Raw genomic sequence first — 13,894 nt, forward strand, 5'->3', positions numbered from 1 at the left:
TCATTTTGCCTGTTACCTGGTGTTTAGTGACTTGTTCATAATCTCCCTTTACTGACATCATACTTCCTATATCTTTTAGCTGGTCTTGATACTATTCTGATGATCAGATTACCTAGTCCTTTTGATACGTGAAGTTTTGCCTGTTCTTGGGCCAGTCAACTCTCCATATTTTGCAGAATTGTGAGGATTGTCATCACCAGTCTCTGATTGAGAAGCAGCTTACAAAGGTATCGCATCTTGGTATGGTAGCTAATTGGGAATTTGGGTTGATTAGTGAAGGGATTTTTGGTTCCACATGTGATACTTTGGGGCATCTTTGGAATTGCATGTAAGGAAAGAGAGGCATGTAGAATGCATTAGAGATTCCATCATAATCATGTCTGGGTGCAGTGGCTCACACCTGTAATCCCAGCACTTTGGGAGGCGCGGGTGGATCACCTGAGGTCAGGAGTTTGTGACCAGCCGGACCAACATGGTGAAACCCTGTCTCTACTAGAAAAATACAATAATTAGCTGGGTGTGGTGGCTCCCACCTGTAATCCCAGCACTTTGAGAGGCTGAGGCAGGCGGATCAGGTGAGGTCAGGAGTTTGTGACCAGCCGGACCAACATGGTGAAACCCTGTCTCTACTAGAAAAATACAATAATTAGCCGGGTGTGGTGGCTCCCGCCTGTAATCCCAGCACTTTGAGAGGCTGAGGCAGGCGGATCAGGTGAGGTCAGGAGTTTGTGACCAGCCTGACTAATATGGTGAAATCCCGTCTCTACTAAAAAAATAAAATAATTAGCCGGGCGTGGTGGCACACCTGTAATCGCAGCTACTCAGGAGGCTGAGGCTGGAGAATCACTTGAACTCGGGAGGTGGAGGTTGCAGTGAGCTGAGATCACTTCACTGCACTCCAGCCTGGGCGAGGGAGTGAGACTCTGTCTTAAAAAAAAAAATAAAAAAAATAAAAATAACTACTGTCATCTAGCCTTTGGTACTCTGTTTCTCAAACTGAACACTCTCAGTAGGCTCAGTTGATTGATAGAGTAAATGGAACCAATCAATTATCTTTAGAGAATTTGGATCAAATGACACAGGAGCTGAGTTAAACGAAGGCAAGATCATTAAACTTTGGGAAAAGTGCATGCCTCCTGCTGCCAGGATCACAACACTGCCCCAATTCCTATCCCAGCCGGAGTGTTTGGTTGCATGCAATACTGACTGACTGCAGGTAACTAAAGCAGAAAAGTGTTTATTGGAGGGTAATAGACTGCTTCACAGGATTGAAAAAAATCTAAAGGATCAGGTTTATAAGGGGAAGAAAATAGGGCGTTCTCACAGATACCAAAGGGATGAGTGAAAGACAATCGCTTTAAAGAATCCCCAGTGGGGAGCTTCTGGTCTGTTTTGTCTTGACACTATTCAGGAGTCAAAAATCTGAACAGAAGAGTCCAGTGGCCTAGTTGGGGGCCACACTTCTGTCCCTTGGCACCTTAGTTGGCAGTCCCACTAAGACTACAGATGACAGAGGAGAAATAAATCTCTAATAGGGAATTAGAGATTATCCTTAATTTTAGGAGGGCAAATGTTCTTCATGTCAAGCTTGAATTACCATTCAGAGTGTATTTGTACTACTTACTCTTTTATAAACTATCTTACTAGAAGGTAATGCCTCTTGGATTTTGTCCTTCAACTCATGGAAGAAAGCTACAACAGAGCCAGGGTATACAAGTTGGGGGGCAAAGTACCCTCCACCTCTTCCCCATGAGAACCTGAGACCACTGACTGGTCAGAGTAGGAGCTTATGGAGGTCAGATGGTAGATGATGTCTTGGATTGAATATCTCACAGTGGGTAATGTGGAATGGTGGCTCCATCCTTTGTTTTTTACCCTATTTCCAGAATGATGAAACTGCTTTATTTGACCCGTGGCCCATGGAGGGAGGGCTATTAGGGTTGGAAAATCAAATGCAAACCTCTAGGGTTGCCTCTCCTACACACAGTAAAACAAAAGGAATCCCTGGGTCGATCACAGATAAATGGCTTAGCCAAACATCTGACATTTTCATGAATAATGATCTTACGATCATAACTAACCTCCGCTATGATTCTGGGTATAAATCTGTATTGGAGGAAATCAACATATCTCCTGGCCACGACATACTGCTGCTATTAACCTAACAAATGTGTTTTTTCCTTTCATCCCTATCTGCAAAGTAGTCAAAACTAGTTTATCTTCACATTGCAGGGACAGCAGTATACTTTCACTGTTTTACTTCAAGGCTATCAACTCATGTACTCATACAACTCATATATGTTATTGATGTTAACATGTAATGGGGTTATTGTTATTTTTAAATGAATTGGTAAATTTTTTTTTTTTTTTTTTAATCCCCAGTATTAATTCCTTTTTGTTTTTTTGAGACAGAGTTTCACTCTGTTGCCCAGGCTGGAGTGCAGTGGTGTGATAGCTCTGCAACCTCTGCCTCCTGGGTTCAAGCAATTCTGCCTAGGCCTCCTGAGTAGCTGGGATTACAAGCATGCACCACCATGCCCGACTAATTTTTTTGTATTTTTAGTAGAGACAGGGTTTCACCACATGGACCAGGCTGGTCTCAAACTCCTGACCTTAGGTGATCTGCCTGCCTCAGCCTCCCAAAGTGCTGGGATTACAGGCATGAGCCACTGTGCCTGGCCTCATATACTATAATATAATCCAGAAAGATCTTGACCATTTTGGTGTCTCAGGGAAGATACTGATCCATTATACCGATGACATAACAAGTGGACCTAAAGAGATCAGGAAGTGTTGAGAATGATATGCCTAGTACGATATGAATATGGTGTTTAGGTTATTGGGGATTTCCTACCTAAAGTGATAGACAAGTTGCTGCACTTTAGACTACTCCCAACTAAGAGAGAGAATCTTTATTGAGTCCGTTTGGATTGAGGGGGATGGTTGCAAAATAAATCACATTTGAGTGTGCTTCTGTGTCCCGTTTACTGAGTAACCTGTAAGACTTGAGTGGAGTCTGTCAGAGTTTTCAGTAGAGCCTGGAGAAAGAACAGACTTGGCAGCAGATCCAAGTTGTAGTCCCAAGTTGTTCTGGCACTTGCTCTGTATGGCCTAGTAAATCTAAGTAGATTTGAGGTGTTAGTGGCAGACAGAGATGCTCTATGATGCTGCAAAAGAAAAATCGTAGCACACTAGGGATTTGAAATTAATGACCTCTTCTGCTGACATCTGTTATCTATTTAAAAATTAGGTCTGGTTTGCTACTAGACCCTGGTAGAATACCTGAGCATGGAACATCAACTTTCTTTGCAACTCAATCTGTTTACTATAAACTTGATGTTATCTGATCTATAAAATTATAAAATTAGATGTGTGCCACAGCATTCCATTCTAAAATGGAAATGGTTTATACAAAATTGGACCAGAGAATATCCAGAAAATACAAGTAAGCTGTTTAAGCATGTAGATTCCCATGGAATATATTTAGGTGGATTCTCTTACTGCCTCACTGTTTCTCCTGTAATCAGTTGTCTTCTTGGGGAGTTCGTTATGTCAGCTAATGGAAGAGGGAAAAGTGCATTATGGATGGAACTACATACTATACTGGCATCAGCTGAAAATGGACAGAGGTAGAGGGAAGACAGTGGTAAAGGGAAGTCCTCCCAGTGGGCAGAACTTAAGATAATATCCCCTGTGCATGCAAGAACAGATGGCCTAAAGTAGAGACTTATACTGATTGATGAGCAGGCAGAAAAGGTGGTGTCTCCAGGTATTCACATCACCTTGAAATGGCTAATGGATTAGTACCAGCTGGCCAGAGATTTGGAAGGAACAAGCATGGAAGACGGGATACTTCTTCAAGGTTGGAAGACAAGGATATTTCAAGCATGGATATGTGGATAGAACCGCAACAAAGGAGGCCTTTGCTGAGCAGCTAATGTGACACTATTCCCTAAGGGTACGTTAGATATCTCCCATCATGCAAAGGGCAGCAGTTTGTCATCCCAGGGATAGACACGTATTGCGGGTATGGAGTTGTCTTTCTTACCTACAGTATATCTGCCAGCATTACCATTCATGGGCTTGCAGAATGCCTTATCCATCAGTGTGATATCCCATACCATATAGAGATTAAGGTACTGTCCTACAAGATGTAGTTTATATCTTAAATCTATCAGTATATAGTGCTATCTCTTCCATAGCCAGAACGGATAGGTCAAGAAATCAAGTGATGGAGGTGGAGCCTACTACATTGAAAATTCTGCCAGTTAACCCACTGAAAACATTTTTATTTCCCCTGCTTTTGACCTGCTTTTGAGTTTGGTGACTTTGGAGGTCCTAGTTCCTAAGGAAGTAATGTTTCTTTCAGGGAGTTCAACCTTGGTTCCATCTAAATTGAAATCTTGAGTCAGTTCTCTGATCACTTTGAGCTCATTCTACTGCTGAACCAGCAGGCGGAAAACGTGGTCTCTCCAGATACTCACATCACCTTTACCATCCAATTTGAGCTCTGTGCTTCAGATATCTTGCCCTATCAAAAGAAAATATCCAGAAAGAAGCACCAAAAAAGGAAAAGAACAAATACGTGTACAAGCCGTAGGAGCTAGTTAAGAGTTCTTTTCTTTTTAGAGACAGTCTCCTCTGTTGCCCAGGCAAGAGTGCAGTGGCACGATCATAGCTCATTGCAGCCTGGGACTTCTAGGCTCAAGTGATCTTCTGGCCTCAGCCTTCCGAGTAGCTAGGCCAACAGGCGTGTGTTACACCCGGCTTACTATTTTTTTTTTTTTTTGGTAGAGATTGGATCAAGATACCAAGCCACAGATTAAAGTATCCCTGTAAACTTACACAAAATAAAAATTTAAAAGTTTCACCTAAGAATGTCATAGTATTACTGAACACTAAAGATAAAAAGAGCATCATAAAAGCAGCTAGTAGCAAAAAAGGTGTAACACTAACAGTTAACTTCTTAACAACCATAGAATCTAGAAGACAATAGAGTTATACTTGGAAAGAGCTTCAAGTTCTGTACTCAGCAATTATATCATCACAATATGAAGGTGAAACAAAAACAGTTTACTCCGCCACCACCAGCAATAAAGTACTGACAGAATTGATCACTAGCACACCCACACATCACACAGAAAGTAAATAATCCATAGATGAGACTTAGATGAAGGAAGGAATGGCAGTCAACAAACGGGAACTGTGTCAGTAAACACAAGTGAATTTAGACCACATGAATAGTAGCAGCAACAACTTTGGGGAGTGATACAAAAATGTATGACTGCAGCATATACATTGGGAAAGGGTAAATAGTGTTAAATATCCGAAGATTCTTGCATTGTTCTGTAAGAAGTCAAACTACAAAGTTAGTATATGTTGTAATCTCGGATAGTCATGAAAAGAATAGAAAGTAATAAATAACTAACAATACAATGGAAATAGAATTGAAAAACAGGAGAGAGGAATTTGTAAGGCAAGTAGTACCTAGTAAGGTGGATTTAAACATACCTGTGTACACGTGTATATACACACACACACACACACACATATATTATTGGCACATTTATATATAAATACATTTATACATTTGTAATACATATTTATATATTTATAATATAGTACATGTTGCATATGTATTACAATATTATATATAACCTATACCTGTGTAGACATGTATATATACACATGTATAATATACATATTATATATGTAAATGTGCCAGTAAACTTTGCATACAAATAGACTAAGTGTGTCAATTAAAAGATATAGTCAAATTGGATTACATACCCAAAGTATAAGGATTAAAGAAAAACCTAAAGCATAGGGAATCAGATATAAAAATAAAATATAAGGATACAGACTCACCAAAGTTTTAAAGATACTGAAAGATTGAAAGTAAAAGGATGGAAAAAGATACAACAGGCGTTTAAAAAATAATGCTCCATGAAATAAAAGCTATGTTAATATCTGTCAATGTGGACTTAAAGGCAAAAAAGCATTACCAGAGACAAAGAAGGACATTTATATTGTTAAACATATGGAAAACGTGTGCATGATTTTTCAACAATTCTGGGGCATCGATAAAGATATGAAACACTAGATAAGTAGGTGGCAATGGCTCTGAAAATATTCTTGAGGTGCAAATTGAACAATTAATTAAAGAACTCAGAGAAACACTGACTAGAGAAAATCAAGGGACTAGGTATGGTGGCTCACACCTGTAATCCCAGCACTTTGGGAGGCCGAGGTGGGCAGATTACTTGAGCCCAGGAGTTCGAAACCAGCTTGGGCAACATGGCGAAATCTTGTCTATACAAAAAATAGAAAAATTAGCCAGGTGTGGCATGTGCCTGTGGTCCCAGCTACTTGGGAGGCTGAGGTGTAAGGATGGCTTGAGCCCATGAGGCAAAGGTTGCAGTGAGCTGAGCTGAGATCGCACCACTTCACTCTAGCCTGGGCGACGGAGCCAGATCCTATATGGAAAAAAAAAAAAAAAGGGAAAAAGAACATCAGTGGCAATGAACAAGATGACCCAGCAAGTTGAAATCATCATAAGATGGAAACTGTGAATTTGTTAATTTCTAAATAATAGTAATCCCTGTGGAGCAAAACTCAAAATGTTAAGAAATGTCTCAACACTCAAGAGGTAGCAGTAATAGATGCTAATCATCTTCTTTTTTGAGATAGAGTCTTGCTCTGTCATCCAGGCTGGAGTACAATGGCGTGATCTTGGCTCGTTATAATCTCTGCCTCCTGGGTTCAAGCGATTCTCCTGTCTCAGCCTCTCAATGACAGATTACAGGCATGCACCACCATGCCCAGCTAATTTTTTTTTTTTTTTTGTATTTTTAGTAGAAATGTGGTTTCATCATGTTGGTCAGGCTGGTCTTGAACTCCTGACCTCAAGTGATCCACCTGCCTCAGCCTCCCACAGTGCTAGTATTACAGGCATGAGCCACCACGCCTGGCCAATGCTAATCATTTTTTTAAAAAATTGACTTTTCACACTGTACAAAAACCAACACCTTTGTGATTTGTTTTCTGCTCCTGAAGCCTGCCTGTTCCATTTTGTTTCCTGAATTGGCATTAAACATTGATGTATTCCTAAAAATGTCTCTTTTGTTTTTGAGACAGGGTTTTGCTCTGTTGCCCAGGCTGTAGTGCAGTGGCACAATCACGGTTCACTGCAGCCTGAAACTCCTGCTCTCAAGTGATCCTCCTGCCTTAGCTTTTTGAGTAACTGGGACTACAGGCATGCACCACCATGCCTGGCTAATTTTTTCATTTTTAGTAGAGACGAAGTCTCACTATGTTTCCCAAGCTGGTCTCAAACTCCTGAGCTCAAGCGATCCTCCTGCCTCAGCCTTCCAAAGTGCTGGGATTACAGGCATGAGCCACCATGCCTGGCTATTCATAACAATGTCAAGAGGGCAATACAATAGTTATTGTTGCATGTATATCACCATATTCACTATTTGTTTTGTGTACTGACCTAGGTGTCATGGTATAGTCAATAGGTCCTCTAGTTTTTGAAGATTTACATAGTGCACTTTATCCTTGGAACTTAATGCATTTTCATACATTTTTGGGGAACCTAACCTGTAAACCAAGAAAGTACTTATCTGCAGATACTCATTCCTTCAACAAAGCAGAGAAATTTGTCAATATGTATTGACTGTAAGCATCATATGTAACACTAGGGGGTGATAGAACATAGCCAGAGGAAGGAAAATAGCCTGACAAGAATTAGATGTAAGGTTTGGAAGATCCATTTTGAGGGCATATATAAAATGGATACGAGCCTGTGTAAAATTACAGTTTAGTAAATACCAATTCTTTTTAAATTAATATAATATGACTGAACTTTTAAAAAAAGACCAAAAGGAGTTAATAAGTATAAGTCTTCTGGGACAAACCACCCACTAATACATAATGAAGATGAACTTGGGGGTATTTTCTATGATCTGCTCATTAGAAAAGTTGAATTTAGTGTTTTGTTTTTGTTGATTATGTTAAAAATTATCAGATATAAAAGCAAAACTTCAGTGATAATGTATCATTAAAGTATATTTCATTGACTACGAGTTTATCAGATGTTTCTCAAATTATAGTGTTTAGGTCTGTGGCCACATTTTCAGGGTGTTCAAGAATTTTTTTTTCCTTTAAAAAGGAAAACCAGTATAGGAGGACAGTATTAAATACACCATTATAAACACTGGACTTTGTAGTTGAGTAGAGCAATGAAGACGTGAACCGCTGAGGGAAGCTAAGTGAGAGCCCAGACCCTGGCAAGTGGGTCAAAAGGTTACACTGATGGAGGGAGATACCCTGATGGCACTGCCACTGAGCAGAGCCAATGGGATGCTCAGTGGAAGCATAACTTGGAGGGGAGCCAGGAGGAGAGTCACTGTTTCTGTCAAGTGGGCACTCTAAGGTGCATGCCTCACCTTCACACCTTCACACATGAAATGATGTAATTTGTTAAGGTTGAAGACCAATATTATAGGGGTGATGTGGCGCTTCTCTTTCCTGATGTTCTTCTGAAAGTCTTTTGCACATCCCTCCCCAAAACAACTATTCTTTCAACTCAAGGCTGTTCTGCTTATATGCTTCTCTTCTTTAGTCTCTAAGTCATGATTAGCATTGGGAGGGTTTTATCAGGAATACCTAACACATGCACCTTGCTGTGAGCCAGGCTGCATTCCGAGGACTTGAACTATATAAACTCATTTAATCCTCATGACAGCTCTGCCCTAGGTAACTGTGGGACCATATTTTACAAAGCTCTTAATGACTCGACCCCTGCTTGTCTTGCCAGCTGCATCTGTTGTCACGTCCTGTTTCCACTCTAAGCACCAGCAGTACTGAACTTCTTTGAGTTACCTGAACATGCCTGAATACTGTAGCTAGTATTTATTGTACTCTTTCTATTGGCAAGCGTGTCTCCCCCTGCACTGTCTCCCCTTCTCTTTCCCTCAAACTCATGGATTAATATGATTGTTTCCCCCATTTTACAGATGAGGAAAAGAAGCTTAGATAAGTTAAATGTCATGTCTAGATTATACACTTCAGAGAGGGATAATAATGTGGGAAAAGGATGAGCTTTGGACCTAGAAGTTATGTTATCCAACTTCAGCTCTGCCGTTTACTAGCTTAAACCTCAGAGAGGACAGGTGCAGTGGCTCACACCTGTCATCCCAGCACTTTGGGAGGCCGAGGTGGGGGGATCACGAGGTCAGAAGTTAAAGACCAGACTGACCAACATGGTGAAACCCCGTCTCTACTAAATATACAAAAATTAACTGGGCGTGGTGGTACGCGCCTGTAATCCCTGCTACTCAGGAGGTTGAGGCAGCAGAATCGCTTGAACCCGGGAGGCAGAGTTTGCAGTGAGCTGATACAGTGCCATTGCACTCCAGCCTATATGACAGAGCGAGACTGTGTCTCAAAAACAAACAAAAACCCTCAGAGAGTATAAGAAACCCATGTAGAGTGGCATATTGCAACAGATTTTGGTTATTAGGAGGGCCAACCCAGGAATGAGACAAAGGGATACAATTAGGGGAAGAACAACAGAATGGAAAGGAAAGAATGCTTTCTCTTTTTTCTTTTACCTTTTTTTTGAGACAGAGCCTCACTCTGTTTCCCAGGCTGGAGTGAAGCGGCGTGATCATGGCTCACCGCAGCTTCAACCTCCTGGGCTCAAACGATCCTCCTGCCTTAGCCCTCCTGCGTAGATGAGACTACAGGCACATAGCACCACACTCGGCTGTTTTATAATTTTTTTATTTTTTAGTAAAGACAAGGTCTTACTATGTTACCCAGTCTGGTCTCAAATTCCTGAACTCAGGGGATCCTCCCACCTTGGCCCCTGAAAGTGCTGGGATTACAGGCGTGAGCCACCTTGCCCAGCCTGGAAAGAATGTTTTTGAAAGATAACGTTAATGAAGAGCAAACAGAGTTCCACTGATTAAATTAGGGCATTTGCACATTCTGTGTCCCACACTAAGGAACATGAGTGTTACTTTCTATATAGGAAAATGAATGCAGAGAATGGACAGCAGAGGGAGCCCTTGATGAGTTTTGACCGTCAAGGTAAGAAGATGGAGAGAGTGACACTTTCCCTGGTGCTCTCGGACCATGAGCTTATTTCTCCCCACTCTGTCTTTACTTCTTTACAATAACAGTTGTATATTATTTCCTAACAGAAGTGGCCATGATGTGCTAGCAATTGTGCCTGTCCTCACAATGCTCTGTGAGCTTGCTGCTTTATTCCTTCCTCTTTACAAGATGAAGAAAGTAAGGCTCAGAGAACTGCCCCAGGTTGAATTACACAACTGGTACGTAATTGAGTCAGGATTCCAATTCTTAGGGCTCTAGGATTTTAAGTGAATCCTCATGCCAAAGTCACTGTTCTGTGCCCTCACATCTATGGTCCTTTTTCCCCCTCTGCAAATGCAAAGGGGGTTAGAAAGACACTCTCAGAGTAACATAGTAGGTTCATTTTAGCAGGGACATTTCAGAAACACAATGCATTAACTCAAGGGAGGTACCCCACACACAGCAGGCTTGTGGGGAAAGATGTGGAGGCTGGTGGCAATGGCAGTATCCAGGATGTGGATATGGGGGCTTTAAAATCCCCCCATAATTTCCATTTACCACCACCCCCACCTGGTCTCTTATAAAAAAATTGATATTATCTGAATCTTACGTCAAAAGCTTGCAAATACAGCTTCAAAACCCTTCCTGGCTGCCACCTCCCAACCAGCTCCACTGTGTCTGGCCTTTCCTGGCAGCACTCAGGCTCCCTCTGGTGAGTAATGTTGGGCTGGGCCAGACTGTGTGTGCTTGGAGACCCTCAAAACGAAGGAGCTCCAATTCCACATCCATAGTTGCCACAAAATAAAGGCTCCTGTCTTCTCTCCTTCTTTTTCTGGGACCCCCACTGCGTAGCTCGGCATGGGACCAAGTCTTCAGGGGGGCTCAGCAAAGACTTGGTGACAAGCTGATTGATGGATTCCCGCCTTGCCTGCCCTCTCGCCCACGCCTGCAGGCTCTGGCCCTGGTCCACTGTCCGGCTGCCTGAGGGGTCTGCTTTTCTTTGTTGAGTCAGCACCAATGAGTCAGGGCCAAAATCAGCTGCGGGGAGTGGGGAGTACTGCAGGAAATTGTGGGGATGGAGTAAGAATTTAGTGGCCCTAAAGGAAGGTATAGCCAGGAGCATCTGAAGGGATGGCACTGTGGGAGGTGGTCAGAGGAGGATCCTCTCTGACCTGCTGATGTTGTTGACCATTGGCTCTTGATGGAGCACTTTCCTGTAGTAAAACACAAGAGCTTACTCAAGTCATTGCCTAGGGCCCTAAAAAGGAACCCCAGTCTTGTCTCTTTTGTGCTTCAGCTCTACTCTTCTAGAGATGCCAAAATGGAACCAAATCTCCATGAACTCTGCTAATGGAAGACGAGGAAAAGGCAGGTAAGTGAAATTCTCAGATACATCCCAACAGCAGCTCAACCTCATCCTTTTGCTGGAGCTGCTGAGTTTTCATCCTCAGTGGCTGATGGCATCGGCTGCCCTCCTTCTGTATTTGCTCATGCACAGGTTGTACACACTAGTAGTGTGGACGGGGGAGAGTTGGATATTGCTGGAAGGTAGGTAAGGATGGGCTCATGATGTGTCTCTATACTCAGATTTGCAGGTCCCAGGGAGGTTTGTTCATTTTGTCCTACTAAGCCTCACAACAGGTACCCCTCAGCCCCCTAAGACAGGAGCAAGGAACAATAATGATTCCAGGAAAGGAAGTCCTAGCATTGGTGGAACACACCCAGACTTCCCATATCCTATGCCCAGGAAGACCATGCAACAAAGACCATGCAACAAACAGACCCTCGTGTGTCCTTCCTTATTATCGCCATTCTTTTGGTAGACAGTAGCCCAAAATATTTTCAAGGGAACATTCTCATTCTCCATGGCCCTCTCTCAATGATCTGTCTCTTGGGAATGAAAGAAGCTCAAGAGTCCAACTTAGCTGGGCACAGTAGCTCATACCTGTAGTCCCAGCTACTTGAGAGGCTGAGGAAGGAGTTGTCTTCACCCCTCAAGAGGAGGGCAGTGGTGAAAACAGGTCTTGGTTTAAAAATTGAAGACTAGGGCAGTTGTTACCACATGATGACGTCACAGAGTCTTGGTGTATCCCAGACAGATGAGGTCTTAGAGATGACCTGATGCAACATGGAGATTAGGAGGCTGGGCTCTGGTGTCAGGCCATTTGCATTCTATCAGTAATTATTCTTAGTATCTGAGTACTCTTGCTACCCACTGGGCAAGTTTCCTAACCTCTTGAGGCCTCTGTTTCCTGGTCTATAAAAATGAGGCTAATAATAATACCAACCTCATAGGTTGTTATAAGGATAAAATGAGATAATTTTTCTAAAACGCTTAGCCAGACACATGATAAGCAATCAATTTATGTTTGATCTTTTTTATCATTATGTTATCCTCTTCACTTCATAGACATTGAAACTAAGGCCCTAAGAGGTAATGTTTCTTAAAGTCACAAAGGCAAACTAATTGTATGTGAACATTTCCATTGATTGGAAATAAGGGAACATAAGCCAGGAAAGGCCAGGTTATGTTGCAGTAATAACTCCCAAATGTCCACTTCCTGCCTACATTCCATGTCCACTGTGGGTCCAGCTGTAGGCTCTACTAGTTCCTATTACTGTCCTTTTTTCAGGACCCAGGCAGATGAAGTACATGGCCAGTCCTTTGGAAGTGACTCAGACCACTTCTGCCCACATTTCATGAACAAAGCAAGCCACATGGCATATGGGAGTTCAACAGTGTGGGTAAGCATAATCTTACAGGGAGGTAACCAGATATTGGTGAAGAATAATATAATTTATGACCATCTGCTATCTAAGCAAAGATGATCTTAGTGTGAGCTATCCCCTGGCATTAACCAGTTGAAACACCTGCCCCAAGATGTCAAAATCGGTATGCGAAACTAGACGACCCTTCCGCAGCATTAACAGAAACATCTATTGATGCCCACTCATTGAAAAAATATCTCAAAATCCCCAAACCACGGACAGAATAAAAACTTCCACTTACTGAATATTAACCACACTGAGTCATGTGACTCACCCTAGGATGTCCTTCCTTATACCAGAACATCACAGAGGGCTCACCTCCCCTCTCCCCTCTTAAAGTGTTTTCAACCTATCCCATCCTATTTCATTCCTTTTTTGCATTTCATTCCATTAATGTCTGCTGATTTGGTGCTAATCACTGGTCTAGATGGTAGAAATACAAGAGAAGGGGGCACAGATCTTATCCTTAAGGAAGGAGGAAAACTTCCTTCCAGTGAGGGAAGACTAATAGTAAAGTCAGTACATAGAATATATTGTAAGTGCTGGTATGGGCTGAAGGCTGTGAAACCACAAAGGAGAGTCACTTAATCTAGCATGGGAATGTCAGAAAAGTTTGGCATGGGAAAGCTGAGGTTGCTGGAATTTCATTCTTAAAAAGGTGTGAGAATTATGCAACTAGTCATCATGATGATGTTGGAGATAATTACATCTTTTTAGAAGCAAGTATTCAGGGTTCCTAGTATTTCTTATTTATTAGCAAGCATCTTTTCTGAGTGTTGGGCATTGGCAATGTGCTAGGCAGTTAAATGACACAGTCTATGCCTTTTGGGACTTAAGTAAGCATAGGGTCTCAAAGAATAGGTCTCTCTTGAAGACCAGAATAAGTCTTAAAGAAAAGGTGAATCTCCCAGGGAGCTTGTTTATAATGCCGACTTGTGGGGTCTACCCTAGATTTTCTGGATGTGGGACCCAGAAATTGACATTTCAAACAAGTGCCTATGATATTTTGATCACACTTGAA

This window comes from Chlorocebus sabaeus, chromosome 10 (assembly GCF_047675955.1).
Source record: "Chlorocebus sabaeus isolate Y175 chromosome 10, mChlSab1.0.hap1, whole genome shotgun sequence".
In the NCBI taxonomy this organism is placed as follows: domain Eukaryota; kingdom Metazoa; phylum Chordata; class Mammalia; order Primates; family Cercopithecidae; genus Chlorocebus; species Chlorocebus sabaeus.